Source organism: Dipteris shenzhenensis, chromosome 13, assembly GCF_047967505.1.
Source record: "Dipteris shenzhenensis isolate YYH24624 ecotype China chromosome 13, Dip_SZ_1.0, whole genome shotgun sequence".
Taxonomy (NCBI): domain Eukaryota; kingdom Viridiplantae; phylum Streptophyta; class Polypodiopsida; order Gleicheniales; family Dipteridaceae; genus Dipteris; species Dipteris shenzhenensis.
In genome coordinates this window covers 35,972,721-35,992,273 of record NC_141608.1, presented here as the reverse complement: position 1 = coordinate 35,992,273, position 19,553 = coordinate 35,972,721, and the positions used below count along the sequence as shown (strand labels likewise).

General features: G+C 43.9%; 1 long non-coding RNA gene across 3 annotated transcripts; it reads right to left on the bottom strand.

The window, feature by feature from the left end:
- Positions 1 to 3,869: 3,869 nt before the first annotated feature.
- Positions 3,870 to 19,295, bottom strand: LOC147895353 (uncharacterized). 3 transcript variants are annotated; one of them, XR_015542045.1, is made up of 3 exons: positions 19,158 to 19,295; positions 18,155 to 18,554; positions 3,870 to 4,062 (listed from the first exon to the last, which is right to left on the bottom strand). It is a non-coding gene; the product is annotated as an uncharacterized LOC147895353 (long non-coding RNA). The 3 variants fall into 3 exon arrangements; XR_015542047.1 differs by lacking the exon at positions 19,158 to 19,295 and adding an exon at positions 18,722 to 18,941; XR_015542046.1 differs by lacking the exon at positions 3,870 to 4,062 and adding an exon at positions 4,466 to 4,548.
- Between the last annotated feature and the right edge of the window lie 258 nt (positions 19,296 to 19,553).

The following is a 19,553-nucleotide window of genomic DNA, read 5'->3' as shown; positions in this document are numbered from 1 at the left end:
AAAAAAGTCCAAAAATGAAAAAATTTGCACAATTTTTTACCCCCTAACAAAGACGGCCCTTTTTGAGGGCCTTTCACTCCGAATTTGGCCAACATCACTTCCGACGCCCTTCTGTGGGTGCCAACTTTGCCCTTTTTTGGGTTATTTTCATCCCAAAAAAAAATAAAAAAGAAACTTCTAAAAAGGAACTTTTTGAAATTCGTGCATAGATCTAGTTATGTCGTCGATTTTTTTTCAAAAAGTTTGGAAATCAAAGTTGGAATGCAAAAGTTAGGGCTGTTTTACTATTTGGCAAAAATTCTATATAATTTTTACTTGCTTGCCTTTCACACGAATCACCTACACTTTCTATGACTTCGGAGGCTTCCACTCCGAATTTGGCCAACACCACTTCCGATGCCCTTCTATGGGTGCCAACTTTGCCCTTTTTTTTGGTTATTTTCATCCCAAAAAAATGTCAAAAAAGAACTTCTAAAAAGGAACTTTTTGAAATTCGTGCATAGATCTAGTTATGCCATCGATTTTCCTTCAAAAAGTTTGAAAATTGGAGTTGGTACGCAAAAGTTATGGCTGTTTTATTGTTTGGCAAAAATTCTATATAATTTTTACTTGCTTGCCTTTCACACGAATCACCTACACTTTCTAATTGCTGCATAATTGCGATTGCTATGCCAAGAGCTAAGATGCTCATTTTTTTGAGGGTTTTAGAAGCTTTTTTTTTTTTTTTGGTGGAGGTGGGGGGTATAGCTTTTTTTAAAAATATTTGACAACAAAGAAATTTAAAAAAATGGCATCTTCACCCTTACACCTATTTTTGCGTTAAATACACATTGAATGCTATTTATCAGACATTAACTATATAAAGACCCCCTACCCCCCCACATCTCTCTCTCTCTCAGATCCCTCTTGAAATGGCCGGCCCAACTTGTGCAGGGTCTAGCAACCTCAACGAAGTGCGGATCTATTTGAACTCCCTCTCGTAAGAGCCAATGATATGATGTGCAAATGGCAAAATCGTTGTGCTAAGTGAGGATGACCCCATGATAGGCAAGGGCATTCATGTGATGGCCATCACACATGTAAATGACCGCGTGCAAACTACGCAAGTGGAAGCCATTCAAGAGAATGGATTGGGGCAGTTGTACATGCTAAACATGGAGTTGTCGCCGCAGACATATCACACATGCCCCGCGACAAATCTTGTTGAGCCTGTACATGCAAGTTGGCTGACTGCCGAAGGATTCAAGGGGATGTTGAATCTGTATGATGCATGTGTCAGTGACTTGGCCAATGCATTGTTGCAAAGCACCAAGAGACACACATTCATTGGAGGAAGTACCATGGTGCCGGCCTAGTGCAAAGAACCTTGTGAGGCGAGCTCAGCGAGGGAAAAGCCCAATCCCATTGTAGCAACATCGAGGATGGTGGAGGGTGTCATAAGTGGCACTCCTATGCATCAAGAGCCTGAATTTAGGAGCGACAACATTACAGTGGCTCATAAGCATAAAAGCATCAATAAGGTGACAAGAGAGGAGGAAAATGCCACTCAGAGGCCAGACTTTGTGGCAACAAACCAGCCTCGCAAGAAAGGAGCAAGACAACTCAACTTTGAAAGCACAACGGAACAAGTGGAAATATTTGCTTTTTTCCTTGGAACATAATTCCAGACACAATTATGTATCATACACCAATATCGTGGAGAAATTTGGAGTATTGTGTCCTTTGTAATGTTGGGTTCAATTCACCAAAAAAATGTGTGATTAGCATGGACTTGAATGCATTGCTTGTTCTTCTTTCGTAGAAGTATTGTTGTTCTTAATGGTTTCTTCTTCTTACACAAAATTGGAGCACAAACCTTAAACCATCCTTGTTAATTGGCTAATGATTGCAAAACCCCATCATGCAAAAATAGAATGCAAGGCTTTTGAGTTTACAAAGCACATGCCATGTACAATTGCTAAAGACCGAAGAAAGAGAGAGAGAGAGAGAGAGAGAGAGAGAGAGAGAGAGAGAGAGAGAGAGAACTAACTAGAATAGGTGGAATAAGAAATAGTGGGTTGCCAAAAAAAACTCGCTCCTCGCACAAGATACATCCCTCAAGACAAAGGAGTGAAAAAATGCTTCCAAATGATGCAAAAGGATAATGTTTACTTAACAAAATCACATTAATACACTAGACACCCAAAATTAACCCTTAATCCCCCACATCCTATAAAAGCAACACCAACCCCCCTCACTTCTTTCCCCACACTTTTGCTAGCCACTTCCTTCTCCAAATTCCGTTAATTCTGCATATTTTCCGTCTATCTCTATTTTTTGTCCTCCAACTTCCATCCACCATTTCCACCACCACCATCACCACTTTTTTCGTCAAACCCTTCTCCACCACCACTTTTTTCGTCACCCCCCCTTCCATCTCCATCTTCAGCTCCCATCATCTTCCTCCCCATCCCACCATAAACTCTACTTTTTCCATCCATCCCCCATCTCCCCCACTCAATGTAACCATCCTTTTCCCCTCCACCATCTCTCTATCTCTCTCTACACACCCATCACCCTCCACTCCACCATCTCTCTATCTCTCTCTACACCCCATCTCCCCTTTTTCTCCTCCACCCTCCATCTCCTCCCCCCCTCCACCCCCCCCTCCCCTCCACCTCCACCCCCCATCTCCTCCCTCCCTCCACCACCACCACCCTTCCCCCCCCCCTCCACTTCCAACCCCCCCGCTCTTTTTCCTCCCACCCTATTTTTTCTTTCTTCTTTCCCTCCCCCCCCCCCTTCTCTCTAACTATAAGGCCCTTAGAGGCCTTGGGGCTTAGCTGCCTACGTGCCAGCCAAGCGGCGCCGAAATCGCCAGCCCAGCCTATCTCTACCACTCTTAGGCCTCTCCATCAAAGCCCCTTTCCTCCTCACCTTTCGCAACCCTCCCCCCCCCTCCCCCCCCGTCCTACATCGCCACCACTCCTCACCCCAGCTCAGCCACCACCCTCGCTGCTGCCCCCCCCTTAAGTTCCCAAAAAAAAAAAGGCAAACTAACCCTTTAAAAAAACTAACCTTAGTTAGGTTAGTTGACCATAGATTAGGTTAGTTGACCCTAGGTTAGGTTAGTTGACCATAGATTAGGTTAGCTTGAGGTTAGATTAAAGATAACTGTGGATCAATTTAGTAACTAACTATAGTTATTTGGACTAACTATACTCACACCAACTAGATAGTTAGATTAACTAGGTTAGGTTAATGACCAGCTACAGTAATTGAGTCCTGACTAACTAGAAGTTAGCTCACAACCCTAGTTAGGCCAAAGGTCTAGGTACATTCACACTTGGACCTAAAGACCAAAGGGACCCTAAATTCCCCTTACTTCGAGGGTCCATGACTTGCTTATTTGGGACTGGAATTGGACCTAGATTGAATCACAAATTCAGACACGAAACTATTAAGCTACGGGAACTTTTTTCAACCAATCCCACACCATTTAGGCATCCATAACACTCATCAAATTGTGCCCCCGTGTGGGCTCCTTTTTCATACTATTTCACTAATAAGATTCCACTGTGACCTCCGATTGACAATCCATCTGCACCAGCATATTTTTCCTCTCACGTGGAACAATCCTAAGCACATTTTTAACACGACGGTCCCTACTACACTAAGACATCTCTAACTCCCTTAACAATTTTTACTCCTTTGGGAGCCCGTATCATGGTCGTTTGAAGACCAAATCGCACCCAGTTGACGCCAAGATTCATTCACGTAACATCCAATCTCAAACAATAATTTTCAAGTCTTTTTACCATTGTTTTCAATCTCGGTAGTCGCCATTACGCACAGATTTTGACTCATCGATTGCATATTTTTTGCCATTGTTGGGCTATGAAGATCGAAATTAAATGTGAATTTCAAAGTCAAAGGCACTCACTTAAAGGATACACTTAAGCATTGTATATGCACCTCAAATCTGGATGAAGACTAGCACTTGCATACTTTTGTGAGCTTTCTTTGGCCCTCAATATTCTTCAAGAATTCAGCCTCTCACCATCGACAAGCAGCATGAAGGACCTAATAATTGAAGAAGAAATAAGTAGCGACGATCTGAATCCTTCATATCACCTTAGAGAAGAACACAAGCACAACCACAACAACAATGGTAGATGACACTTTGATAAATTAGAAATGCCAAAGTACACTGGACAAGGGGACCCCGCCAGGTTCCTTCAACTCTTCAACGCAGCATGTTGTGCTGAAGGCGACCAGTCAAATGAAACCAAAGCCGATTAGTTTCCGATGGCCCTAACAGATGAGGCTTCGAAATGGTACCTCGACCTTCTCGTAGAGGAAAGAGCCACATGGGCACTACTATCTGAGTAGTTCAAAAGAAGATTCCAAACAAAAAGGCTGCAAGATCACCCCACATTACAACTAGGCAATATAGATATGCACAAGAAAGAAAAGGTCAGAACATACTTAGAAAGAATGAAAAGATTAATAGCAAAGTGTGATCCTCGTCCGGACGACAAGTACCTCATAGCATAGTCCATCTCTGTCCTGAAAAAATCCATTCGCAAGGACATGAAGAAAGTCAGTAGCTATGCACATTTCAGTGATGCTCATGAAGCTGCAATTGACATTGAGGATAGCATGACAGATTCTAACAGCGACAATGATGTCTATAAATCAAGTCAATGTGATAAGAAATCTTCGAAGAAGGGAAGCACTTACAAACAAAGATCGCATCACAGAGGATAGAGTGGAAGCCATGGCCCTAAGAGTAAAAGATGAAATGATGCAAGCCATCGAGTAAAAGTTGCGTGTCTCTCAGCCACCACAATACCCATGGAGAGAAAATGTTTGATGCCCACACTGTATGGCCAACCATACAGCCACTGAATGCCCAATCTTAAGGAACAGACTAAACCCACCAGAAGTGGCTCAGCCCCATGTCCCATTTGTAATGTTGCAGGGCATGATGTAAATACGTGTTTCTATAATATGAGGGTAGCATAACCCCGGCCCCAACAATACCAATAGTCGCCAATCCCAGTGTACAGACAATCGGCACCGACCACATCTCAACCCACTCCCGGTGAGAACACAAGTGCCTCAACTAATGAGGAATCCCAATCCTCCGCAATACCCATGGGCTCCCAATCTTGCTCTAGTAGTTTCGGTGCAACAACTCCAACCTGAAGAGCTAGAACCTCATTATGAGTATGAAATAAAATACCCTATGTATGTATGGTGCCAAAGGACTCATCTCGATGTATGCTAATCAAGTAAGACCGACCACATATCGAACACCCACCAAGTGTTTTGGTTGTGGAGAAAATCACCGCATAGCAAAATGCCCACAAAAGGGTAACCCCATTACATTCCAATCTATGTGCAAGGAATGCGGAGTTGGGCATGCTTGCATGGATTGCGTGCTAAGAACAAAGCCTCAATTAACCACGAAAGTAAAACCTAATGTACCCCTGGGGATGATAAGTATGGAAAGTCACAGTGTGGCAACATAAAGTGTGTCATCACAGCAAGTCTTGATCATTACAAGACAGCAGAAAGAAACGGCACAACAAAAACTCCTTTCTTCTCAAAAAGCAAAGAGTCCTCTGGCAAAACAAGCCATGCCAATCCCACAACACAGTGAGACCATGCCTATAACATCCATGGAAAGTGCCACCCAAGGAGCCAATTTGACAATGCCAATATAGTGCCATGTGCCAAGAGTTCCTGTTTCTTTTATGAGTGGCTAATGCATTTTACTCTTTTTGTGATGAGGGTGCTGTGTGTGTGGTTCAAAACAAGTATCTCTTGGGGCTTTTATTTGTGCAATTTATTTGTGGTGCTCAAAACATGTGGGTACACTATGCATGTCTAGTGAGGTAGGTGTTCCTCCTATATGCTTAATTTGCTAAGGGAATCATAGGGTAGCTAGGACTCAGTCATCACCTCTGAGCCCTAGGTTAAAATCGATTGAAACTACCTATATGTACGAAGGTGTACATATGCTAGTAGGACCTTATATAGGGGTCTTGCAAACATGGCATACCTCAGTATGAATCTTTTATGGTATCCGGCATGTCCCATGAAGACTTGGATTTCCTTGGCCTTTAGTGGGGGGGGAAGTTCCATGATGATCTTTATTTTATTTATGTCAGTTGCAATCCCATGTTGAGAGACTATGTGTCCCAAGACTACTCCATGTGTGACCAAGAATTGGCATTTTAGAGGATTCAAAGAGATTCCATACTCCCTGCATTTTTTAAGGACTTCTTCAAGGCATTTCAAGCGATCCTTTTTTCCAGAGTATATGCACAAGTCGTCGAGGAAGACTTGTAGAAACTTGTTGAGAAATTCCTTGAAGGCGGTGTACATTACCCTTTGAAAAGTAGATGGGGCATTGCATAAGCCAAATGGCATGACTCTGTATGCAAAAATGCCCCATTCTATGGCAAACACTATCTTTGCTTGATCTTGAGGTGCAATTTATACTTGGTTGTACCCGTTGAACCCATCCAAGAAGCTTTACACTTTAGATCCCACTACCCTTTCTAAAACTATTTCAGTCAATGGTAGGGAATAATGATCTCTGATTGTTGCTGCATTGACGTTCTTGAGATTCACACATATTCTGATCTTCTTGTTTTTCTTAGGAACAATCACAATTGGTGACATGCAATCAGTATGCTAGATCTCATAAATGAAACCACCATCCAGTAATTTTTCTAGTTCTTCATAGACATGGGTGCCATACTTGGTATTTGTCCTATAAGGCCCACATACCTTTGGTTTGGATCCTTCCATTATTGATATGGTATGTACTACAACTTCAGGGGTAATCTCTTTTATTTCTTTGTAGGACCAAGCCATGCAATCTCTATATTCCATCAGCAATGCCTTTAATTCTTTTTCTTCTTCTAGAGTGAGCTGTTCACCGATGTATACAGGCTTTTCTTCTTCTCCGTCTAAGGCAAGATTGAGTTTCCTTGTCTTGGCTGCTGGTCCTTCATAAACTGGGGTATCCTCAATATTCTTTGTTGCTTTGAGCTCTGATTCCCTAACTAGCCTAGGCATTGCTATTGTTGCTTCTCCTCTAGTGTAGTTTTTGAAGTAATTGGGAACTTCCCTTAGGCCTTCATGGCACTTTGAGGTGCTTGCTTGGCTGCTAGCTCCACTGGAAGATATTTGGTCCAATTCACCTGTGTTCCCCAGTTCTTTTTTTTGTTACTATCCACCATTTCACTCTTCATTCTCACATTGGGCTTGAACTTTCTAAGCTTTATTCTTTGTGAGACCAGTGATGGATTTTCAATAGGAGTCGCACTCCCAAGGAGTGTTTCTTCGGCCATACAAACACCTTCAAGCCCTTTAGGATCCCATTTAAAATTTGGGGACTCAGGTGCTTTTGTGGGCTTAGTTAAGTACAATTCTACCACTCTGGTCTGCATTCTGTCGAATTGGTTAAAGTGCCCTATTTTGGCCTTTTGGCGGTGTACACCCTCCTTTTTCCTGGACCGGTTGCTATTGGATAGTGCTGGAGGGTCGATCTTGGGGTATTCTATGGCCATGAGTGCCTGTAGGATTGCCAAGTCATTATCAAATACTTGGCCCTCCAAAGTTGCATTATCAGCTTCTGTTTCCATATCCCAATCTATGTCGGTATCGTAGCCTTCTATTATGGACTCTTCAGGGTCACTATCCCATTCGACTCCTATGATGAAGACTGGCATTTCCACTACTTCTGATTCATCGTCCCATATTGGTGCTTCTAGTTGTATCATTTGGGCATCCACATCTGGTAACATTAGATGTGTTGTTTTACAATTATCTATTGTAGCCAACATTTGTATCCAATTATTGATGTCACTTTGTTTATCTCCTTCTATGGGCTTTAGTACATTGGTAGGTACAGGGGATGCATGGCCGTAGTGGAAGAAGTGTCTTCAACATTTCTAGGAATAGTGGGTTTGATTTCCCCTGTTTCTAGATTTATCTTAACAGTGGTTTCTCTAATTTGGATGGTGATTCTATCGGTGCCCCAATCATGGAGTACCGATGGTTCCCAAAGCCACGGTCTTCCCAACAATATCTGGTATGTTGTGGCCCCTTGGGAAGATCCAAGATAGTAAACTAGAGCGTGAACCTTACTCCAATATTTTTTGTTGACACATTGTCAACGATACCCAATGGCTTCATTTTCGTGTGATCAACTAGGCGGATGTTAAATGTGGCCTTCTGCATTGGAGGTAGGCCCCATTCTTCATAAAGCTCTCTTGCCATAATGTTTACTCCGACTCCGCCGTCCACTATTGCCGGGTATTGACCAAAGGCTTTATTCTCCTGTAGGATGGTTATATTTTTTATGTCATCCCTAGCACCGAATTTTACTAAAATTACCTTTTTCTCTTTTTCAGGTGGGGGGGAGTATTGTGAAGATTCAATCCATCCTTTGAAACTCTCCAACATTGTAGGGCAATTTCTTAGTAAGGTCTCAATTGGCATTGTGATGACGGGGTAGCTTATCAAGCTTGCTAGTGCGGTGCCATCCAATTGGGGATGTTTTGCATGTTGCTCTATTACCTCTTGGAAGTTGTTGGGATCAATCATTGTGTCAATGCTAGGTGCTGATGGTGCTCTGACCTCTGCTGCTGCCATCCTGTCTACCTCAAATTTTTATTGTTCTTGTTGTACCCATTGCTTCAAGGCTTAGTAACGCATCTTTTCAGTTTCAGCATTGGGGTATGCTTCCTTGGATTCATGTGTGCAATGCCAGGGTGAAGACAGTCCAATAAGATGGGAAAAATGCCCCTATAATGCCATCGACAAAGCGACACCATACCAAACAAGACAAGCCTCAACCTCAACAGCCCTCCTCAAATCACCAACTTGAAGGACACGGTCCAGAATCACCAACCCAAAGGTCAACACCAAAGCGACCATGGCTAGTGGTTCTGGACAGTGATACTAATGAGCAAATAAATGCAAATGCCACAAAACCAAAGGATCCTAGAGGCAGGAGAAATTGAGACAGAGCAATTGACTATGCAGGATGCATGTGCAGAACACCTTGATGACCAGACCAACAAAGAGCTAGCAACAGATGGAACAATACAGCTTGTATGGCCATGAGTCTCAACGTTCACCATGTCACCCGATGCTTACAACTTCTTGCAGTCAAAGGGACTAATTAGACTTTTTGAGAAGCTAAAATCCTTCTTACCAACACCTGCTATATGACATAATACATTTGTTACTTCATAACATCATATAAAAGCAGAGAGTTGGAGAAAGATAAGTATGGCATAGTAACATATAAAGAAAAGCCCTTACAGATCTACCTCAGTAGATCCATTAGGCAGGATGCTTTCTCATTTCCAAAGGCACAAGAAGAATACCCAAAGAAACATTTGGATGCAAGATTCTCTAAAATTCAACATTTATTCCCACCTAACACAAAGTCACAAAGCGGGGGAATATGCCATGATATGATTCTGGATCCCATAGGCAAAGAGGCAGCTAAGTTTTTGGTTGACATTTTCAATCATATAGGAGTGAGAAAAAACTATATGTCAGTAAAAACTCTTACACTCATTGGTAGAGCAAAACTACAAGACTAGGCTCAACACATATCCTTGCTGCTAACCAATTATGTATCCACTACACATAATGGGAAAAGCTACATTGGTCATCTATTGGCCATAATAATTGGGTTTGCAATAGAGCAAGAGGATGAATCTATACCCCTCTCAACACAAGATATAAAGGACTTTGAAACATTGATATTATTGCTAGAATGGAAATTAGACCTTCCACCTACTCTCAATGTGGGATAACATGGATGGGCAACAATCTGAACAGATTCTAGAGAATGACAATGTGGAACTCTGCCAAAGAATAATGCAACTCAGTTCAGTCTTGCTCCCGCAATAGAAGGACTCGAGCGTGGAAATCCAAGAGGAAACCATGCCACATAGTGACTTTGCAAGAGAGCCATCCCTCCCTAACTCCAGTACTATCCTCCATACCTTTCCAAAAATCCATGCTAATGCTCAACTGCCATCACTCTTTCTGATGGATCCCGATCATGAATTCTTCAAATTCAAAACGGAGTTGAGACTCCGCCCCCGCCCTATCCCATAGGCCCTTGGCCACTGGCCCCGCAGATTCCCAAAGCACCCCTTCTGCGACAATCCGTATGCCTTTTGAGTTCCCCATAGAAGATTTGCAAGGGGAAGAAGAAGTGTCTAACAGACATGCCACCCAGGAGGGTACAACAGTAACTGGTATGCCCCCCTCAAGATCAACAAAGCGCACCTCGGCTCTAACAGCAAGCGAATACAAGGTCGTGCACTCCCAATCACACTCACTGTTGGGAGAAGCCTGGCTCTAGGAATTGGACGCATGCGTCGTGCACTCACGCTTTGCCTACGAGGGTCATGACTACACCCTCCACTACCATACAACGACAGCATATGCAGCACTAAAGGAGCCAGAGGTGTAGGATGCACTCAGAGTTGCTGGGCTGATCAGAGTCGTAGAGCGTCTCCTATGCCACCTCTTTTTTGTCTTGGCAGTGACCCTTATTCTGGCAAGAGGAGCTGAAATGGTATGGACACCATGGACTGATAGGACAACACTGCAAGTCGTGCAAACATGTCTAGAAATGCGGATGATGCGCATCAGAAGACACAATGGCAACACATGGCGTAAATGAATAAACATAGTCAAAGGGAGACGCTGAGTGGCCCTTGAAGGCCTCTTCATAAGGATAACAATTCACACAAAAAATAATTGTGAATTCTAAAAGTCCTCCAAAAATGCCAATGCCCACACAAGAACAAGTGTGCATGACTAATAGACATCCAAATCCAACATGCAACCAAGGAAGATTTGCACAAATTGAAGCTGTAAGAAAATAGTCTAAGAAGCCACATGCCATGGAAAATAGGCATGAGCCACAGAACATCAAATCGATGACAAAATGAAGCCCAGGGTTCGAGCATGCGAGGATGAAAGCAATGGCAAGTTAAACCCAACTCATGATTGAGGGTTGTGGTTGAAATATTTAAAATCATGAGTGCATGAGGTACAAAGTCCCAAAAAAGGGAAGAGACCTAAAAATGATGATAGGAAGGACATGTGGCAATGTCCACATGTAGCTTAATCTCATATACAAATTGGGTAGCCAATGTTGACGGCATATAATGATTCGAGGTAAGCATACCTCAATACCCAAAATCCATTTTAAGAAGAGGTCCAAAATCCATAGACATCATCTTCACTTTTTGGGAGGTAGTGGACTAGGCCCGTGAGGAGTCTCAACCTATTGCAATCTTTCTCAGGGATTTTGAGGAGGCATATGATGGCTTGCTTGGAGTGCACCATGTGGAGAATGGGTTTCTCAAACTAGGGGCTTCGGGGTGTCTCTATTCTGTAGGGCAAGAAGTTCCAACCAAATGTTTGTAGGAGGTCATACAAGGGAGGCCTCTCCCCCTTCCCACTTACTATGTCAGGGATGTCCCTCCTTATCCAGTAGGATGAGTTACTTGACTCTGAGTCTGCATTGGATACGACCCCTTTTGTGAAGGACATTGCTGAGAGCTTAGAGTTTGCATAGGATACAACCGTTTTTGTCAAGGACATTGCTTAGAGGGGATTTGGGGTGCCCTTGAGGTGTATTGCTAGGTGTTTGGGGCAAGGATCAATGGGACCAAATCAATAAATTTCCTCACAACGATGAAGACATCCACGAGATCTTGGACTAGGGGGTCTCGCTTAGCTACCATTGGATTCATCAAGAATACCTATGTTCTCAAGTGGACATCGATATTTTAACCAAGCAGTAGATTGCCCCGGTGCTAGAGATTGTGTGACACAAGATACTTTATTAGAGCTCAGCCGAACTCTCTTTACCAAGACATGTCCTCATAACCAAGCCCTAGCCACGTCCCAGTACAAGGCAACTCAATACTTCATGTGGAACTTCTTAGGGCCAAGATTGGACATCGCTCAAAAATATCAAAGCCTAGGTGAATTGGCAGACGCTGGTTTTTTGCCAAGAGGAGGGAGGACTTGACATCATTGATCCAAAGACATTGAGTAAAGCCTTGCTGGGAAAGCTTATAAGAAGGATTTTTCAAGAACAAGCCCCATGGGAGGACAGTGCCAACAGTCTCATCGTTGGATCTCTTCCTAGAGGATCCCCTCACTTTTGACGAGGAGCTTACATAGGGTATGACCATGTTTTTTTAGTGAAATTGTCCGAGCTAACCCATAGTGTTGAGAGGACTTTGAGCGTTAGCCCCATCTCTGACAGTAGCTGATGGTTTGTGATCAAGAGAGATGTATGATTGGGTAGGGGATGTACATTAGGTAGGCACAGTAGCACAATGCCCCAGCTAGATCCTTTGGAGCATGTAGCCAATTTCCGTGGGCATGGGCGAGAGAGCTCTCGCACTTAATAGGGAAAGGCATGAGGATCTTGGAGATGTCTACGTTGCCATTCTCGAGTCTTCAAAGGGAGGGTTACACAGAGATTAGATCCCCCGAGTTTGTACTCTAGCACAGGGGTGCCTTTGAGGATAATTTTCATGCATCACACCTCAACGCTTCGATGCACTACAAAGTAGGACTAGGGGTCTCACTTTAGCCAGAGGCTAGGAGAGATCTAGCGTTGGATGGGACCCTGCATATGCTCGAGTGGTAGCAAAATCAATTTGTGGGTCCTCTTGACAGGGATGGTCCATTGACCCAATACCAGTCACCTTGAGACAAGACCAGTGTCCCTGAGTGGTGGCTTTCATCGAGAGATATAGCTAAACCTGGGTGAGTGATTTTGGTCTTTTTAGAGCAAAGCACTTAGAGAGGATTATAGAGGTGCCCTTCCTCATACACTACGCGGATTGGCAAATCTCTACAAGTAGATGTGGCCACCTGGACCCCTTCAAGAGAGAGGCATTTGGTATAGCAGTATGTAGCGTCCCTAGAGGTCATTACCAGATTTCGGTCGCGTCGATGGACTAGCTATCCTTCATCTACATATTTCTTCGTGGATGCTGGCCCACGGGGGCCTACTATTGGCTCATGGTTGAAGTAGACCTGAGTGGATGGCAAGTGCCACCATTGTGCAGAGAGAGACCTCGAGACGATACTGCACTATCTGTGGAGTTGCAACTTAGCACAAAGGATCTAGCAAGGCACCCTTCGGGTTGTGGCTCAAACTCAAATGATGCACCAGGCCTTCACTTGGGGCATGGCAACCTAGTTAGATTAAGATGGTTCGCAAGCCTATAGAATTGTTGGACAAAAGGTTGTTCGAATCAAGGTGCAAGACTGGATTCATCCATCCCATCAACGGCAGTACCCTCACCCAGAGATAGTGTTTGGGAGAGACAGTGTCTAGCATTATTTCCTAGAACATCTGGGATTTTTCATTGCAATTTGAGGAGAGGACACCAGCAGGTACCTCCAAAGCCTCGCTCATTACCGTTTGGCAGGATATCATCTATACCTTGCCCACTATTTGGGAGGGAGGAATGATGGTTTCTTGAACGACTGCTGAATGGCGTTTGCATTTCTACAAGGCTTGGCCTTTAGGTGTATTTTACACATTAACCGATCGAGGCATCACGCCTATCCTAAATGAAAGCATAACTACTTCGGAAGAAGAAAAATATGACAAGCACAAAGAAAAGAAGTGTAACCAATTGCTTGAAAAAATCACATCCCTGAAAAGGGTTGTATTACAAGAATGTGCTTGTTAAACAAGACTAGCAGAGTTTCTACTCAAAAAGTCATTAAGGACATCAAGCAGCCCTTAAGAGGTAATCGGGTCTCGCCCGTGTGCAGATATTTGGGATATTCCTACCTCATCAAGGGCAATATCCGACAATAAAATAGAATCATCTCAAAAATCAGAAGTGATACTTCACACATACCCATCCTCATGTTGAAGCCCCAACAAGGAGGCCTTCTTTGCAGCTCAAGAAATCTGATGTCCAAATTTAGGGCTGCATATGGTGAGGTCTCAGCCTCCTCACAGAGATCTCTAGCAAAGTGTGAGGTCTCTAGGGAAAGCAGCATATTGAAATGAAGAGGTCATGTCGATTGTATGTCGGATCCAAATCCAAAGACATTTGGAATGTGTGTCGCGCCTATCAACAGAGATCATCGCAGTGGGAGGGATGTCCCCTTTGAGAGGTATAGTTGGACTTGGGTGAGTGGTTAGGGTCAAGCGTGAGTGATACACGGTTATAAGCATAATACCTAAGAATGAGAATGTTTCGCGGACGTTTGATGTCGAAATAGGAACATTTCGGGATGTGGAAACATAGACACCACATCATCTAACACTTCATCAAACCACATGATAATACACGAATTATGAAAACAGCAACATTTTTAACAGCTCTATACTTTCCATTTCAGCTTTCAACTTTCAAAAGCGCACCAAAATCCATAGAAAACTGAAATGTACATTGATGAAGATGTTTGCAATGTGCATCATGCCATAGAGGTGCAGAATACCAAAGATCAAAGAGGCTGAGTAGTGAGAGGAGGGGTTGAGATGAGGACTGGGCTGAGAGTGGAGGAGGAAGTGCAAGGAGGAGGGGGGCCGAGAGTAGAGGTTGAGAGAAGGGGGTTGTGAAGATGAGGGGGTGGAAAGGAAAGATCGAGAGGGAGTTCAGAAATAAGGGATCAGGGTAGGCTGAGAGAGGTTGAGAGGATTGCAATGGAGATGGGAGGGCTAGAGCGGAAGAAGCTACAAGAAACAATGCCAACCAGGAACTGTTTTGGCACTTTAGTAGGTTCTGCGGGCAGTTGCAGAAGTCGGAACACCAGGGAATGTTGGGATGAAATTCGTTGGAGTTCTTGGCCTGATAAACGCTCCAAGCATGTTTGGGCATTCCAACTTGCCTTCCAGACTAGGAACACCGTTCGGAAGGGGGGACGACATTCTCTGGTATACTATGATTATAAGTACAGCCACAGGGCATATCAGGAAGTATCTTAGGATTGATGACGAGATATTGGAATCTGCTCATAGGATTGAAGGAACTGGACTAGTTGTAGAAAAATCGAAATTCACAGCATCTCCCTGTTTGAGGATAGACCATAAAAAGGTTCACAAATATGAGCAGGAAACACAAAAGGAAACATCCCAATGCGGGATGCCGATACGTGTAAAGACTTGAATATATGCTTGACAAAAAGCGCAGAGAAGAACAGCCATCAATATGTCTCAACATGGACAGCATATGCAGTGGCAAATGCATAAAAAATGTGAGCAACCAGTAGCACAAAACAGTGGACAGCAGGCAGTGTTTGATCCACTGAGATGGACATCCATGCCTTTGATGATGAGGACCACATGTGTCGATAGCAAACTCTTAGTGCTACTGATGCTTGTGTGATGCCAATGACAAGGAAGCAGGGCTTCTTGATTCAGGTGACAGCAGGCGCATGATATGCCACCCGTGTGATTGGTTTGCACAGTTGAGGTTGCTAATAATCTACGAGATTGCAGGGCATGGTGCCATTCCCACGAAGCCCTACACTGGCAAGCATGTCAATTCTGTAAAGGATGTTAGACTAGTGCCTGGTTTGCACAAAATCTTCTATTTATTAGCCATTTGTGAGGAGGTGGATTTCACTAAGAATAGATGCACTATCAAGGATGAATATAGTAAGCTTGTAAAACTTCTAACTTTTTTAGCAGAGATGGCCGGCAACAACTACGTAAGTCATCTCAAATTAGAACTTTTGTTTTCAAATTTATTTAAAAGTTTCTGGTTGACTGACAAGTATCGGGGCCAATATGAAGGACAGGTGAGGTCCAATACAGAGGCCAAAAAATTAAAAAACAAGAGAGCGACACATCAGCTTTTGCCATGGATGAAATTGTAGGAGGTGGTGGATAAAATGGGGGAGGATGTGCCTTGTTTACTGGCACCTAACATGCCTTTTTACTGGCCCTTTACCCTAGTCCCTTTATGCAATTATGAGAAGCTTCTAGCACAAAGACAAATCCTGGCTTCCACACCTATCACTTTTTTTTTCTCATTCGAAGGCATTTTTTGGTTGCATTGTAACCGTCTCCAAGTAGTGGTTTGTGCATTGGGTTTCTAATGTTGAGGCCATGGGTTCCCAAGAAGTGGTTTGTGCATTGGGTGTCTAATGTTGAGGTCATGGGTTCTACTCTAGAGGCAAGTGACCTTCGGGTCGTAGATAAAAGATAGGGGGAGAGTTTAAGCCCTCTCACACTCGTGGCCTACACTGACAAAATTGTAGCTGGGAACAATTCGAATGAACAAGGTACATGGATGTGTTATTAAATTTTTTATTAAAACAAGGTGGGATCCCACTAAGGCCTTGTCTTTTGGAGTGTCACTATAAGTCTAATTGTAAAGTAGCTTCATAAATAATTCCAATAACTTGGAAACGATAGGTGTAAATTGGAAGGAAAGGAAAAGAGAAAAAGCAAGTGAAGGTGAAGGAATATGGGGAAAGGTCGATGAGTGTGTAACATGCAACGGTAATCTGATTGTGTAATCACAGCAAGACCTTCTTTAAACCTTTAGCGAGGAATTAGCATTATGCACCATAGAGAGAGAAAGGAAATAAGAGTAGAGAGAGAATAGAGTCGACAACCGATTGGGTCCCTGTACCCATTGAGGGCCCCCTCCCCAATCAGGGGAGAATTTGCTTTATACTTGGAGAACTAAGAAATACAAATAACACTCTTCGAGGGAGCACGGAAACCCGCTTCTGAAGAGTACACTGTGCACACATATTGCTGACCCAAAGACTTGAGAAGCAATGCCAACCAATACCGAGACCTTGATGTTGTCCACATTGACAATGTAGGGCACTTCTGCAAGGCAAGGAAGAGGCTTGTGCTGTCCACCGGGATGCAGGGTTACTGCATGAGTGAGAGTGAAAGCTAGGAGTAATATATTCTAAAGAGAGCTGAGAGATGACTGAAATATAGAGCTGAGAAGTGAGCTGTGCGAACTATAAAAGATAGCTGAAAAGAGCTGCTGAAACATTACCAAAACCTTGCTCGGTTTGCTGGTCCAACACCCTACTGACGGGTTGCGTGTACTTCTCCCACAGATGGCTGAACTGATGGCCAAGGGACTGAGCCTGATCAGGGCCACAAGAGGGAAGGCACCAAGGCTGCTCCGAAGGCTAAGGTAGGCTAAAGGAGTGCTGAAGGCTGGAGGGCTACTGAGTGAGGAAAGAGGGCTGCCAAGGGCCCCTTTTACAGGGCTGGCTGGGCCAACCAGCAAGCTGTAAACAGCTGACTGAGTCGGCTGCTCAGTCGGCTGTTTTACAGACTGGTTGGCTTGGTTCCAGCCTATAAAAGGCCCCCCTAGCTCATTTGCCAGGGGACTTTTTGGGCAGCCTTTGCAGGCTGTCTCTCCTGCTTGCCCTGGGTCTTCCTGGTCAGCCTTTGGGGGCCCCTCTGGGGCTTCTAACCTATGCTATGACCTAGACCTAACTAAACCCTGAGATGGAAACACTATCCTATTGTTCTCCGGTGGGTACCAGTGAGCCAGACTTGACTATCTGACTTGACCTAAGGCTTAGAGACTGGCTTACGTAGCTTGTGCCTGACTGTCCCTGGACAAGGGCTCACAAAGGGATCATAGCATGCGACAAAAACTCCTATTAGGAAACTATTACACACTTGTCGATGTAACCACTGTGTCACATTGCACCCAATTGCAGGGGTGCATGTGACAAAGTAAAAGAGAGGAGAGAAAAGAGGTGAAAGAGGTGTGTGGTGGATGGACCATTAAATAAAAGTGGGAACGTGCCTATTTTGGCAAGAGTAATATAAAGGTGGTGTCATACAAAAGACAAAGAAATGCCTAACAAAAGACAAAACCATTTAAAATCTCTTTATCTTTAAAATGCCTTTATCTTTAAAGAGAAATGCCTAACAAAAGACAAAACCATTTAAAATCTCCACAACAAACGACAAGAACATTTAGGACCTCCACAAACAAACAAAAACCTTAAACCTTAAACACATTAGAAGCTCTTAAGACTTAAACTACTACTAACGCGCACTTAAAGCTCATACTAATCACAATTTGCATGGTCAAATTGACCAAATGAACTAACTTGGGCCTAATTAGCAACTCACCAACCAAGACATCCCTTAGGATCCTTGGAGGGCCCCAAAATCATGCTCAACTAGTTGTCCAAAAGAAAGGTTCATGCGATAAAGCCTAGCTGCTTTACAAAGTGCACCATGGAATCACAAAGACCCGCATTGCGAGTCACTTGCATCCATCACAAAGGATCTGTTAGTATGATAACCCAGTCCAGGTCCTAGAAACGAAAAAGAGGGAGATCTCTACTGAAAAAAAAGAAATCTAGACAAGATGCAAGAACAAAAATACAACAAATAGACATCCTTCAAGCCATGCCCGGGCGGCCATTGAGACGCGTGGTAGTTTAAGAGTTACAAAAAGGTGTATGATTTCAAATTGCCAAATACCAGCTGGTAACCCGTCCCTCTCCACAACAAAACTGCGAGTCACCTGCATCCAAGACAAAGGATTTGTTAGTATGATAACCCAGTCCAGGTCTTAGAAACGAAAAGAGGGAGGGTCTCTACTTAAGAAAAAAGAGATCTATACGAGATGCAAGAACAGAAATACAACAAGCATACATCCTTCAAGCCAAGCCTAAGTAGAAGAGGCCCGACCGGCAATGGCCGCCGATCAATTTGATAAACCCCTTATTAATTGAGTGTGGCAGTTGCCTCGCGCAAAATTGAGAAACGTTGTGAGATCATTGCCACAAACGCTCCAATAGTGTCTGTAAAAGTCCAGAGGAATGCCTTCGGGTCCAGGCGCTTTCTCTAAGCCATTAGAGACACAACATACTTTAGTTCAGGTGCGCCACGTCATGAGAGTCCGGAGCAGAAAGATCTGCAAGAACCCGAGGCGAAGAATTGTGGTACGGGGAAGCGAGCTCAAGAAAGCATATCGCAGCAGCTGTTTGCAAAGAATTGTTCGCGAAATTGTCGTTCGGTGGCTAATGCACTGAGTCGCAAGAATTACTCAATGCAACTAATCACAATAACGAAGCGATTGCTCAATGCAAGGCGATCTAATCACAAACAACGAAGCGACACGTACTTCATTTTCTGTTGGAACGGCACAGCTGAATTTCGAAACCAAAATCCAAGAGTTTTCTCAATCCTACTGCCTCCTGGGCGAGAGCCTCCATAGGTTTCCGTATGCCAGCAATCTCACGAACGGCGCTCGTAATTCCGTCAGTCTGCTGAGCTATCTCACGAACGGCGCTCGTAATTCCCTCAGCGTGATGAGCTATCTCACGAAGGGAGCTCTCAATTCCCTCAGACTGCTGAGCTATGTCACGAAGGGGGCTGGTAATTCCCTCAGCCAGCTGCTCAAAAATCTTGTAGAGCATGAAGGCTGCAGCAAGGGGGCAATCTTGTAAGCCACATGAGCAAATTTTGTACCAGTAGAGTACGGTCGTCCGGGGTACTCTGGTCCCGCGTCCCCCATTGG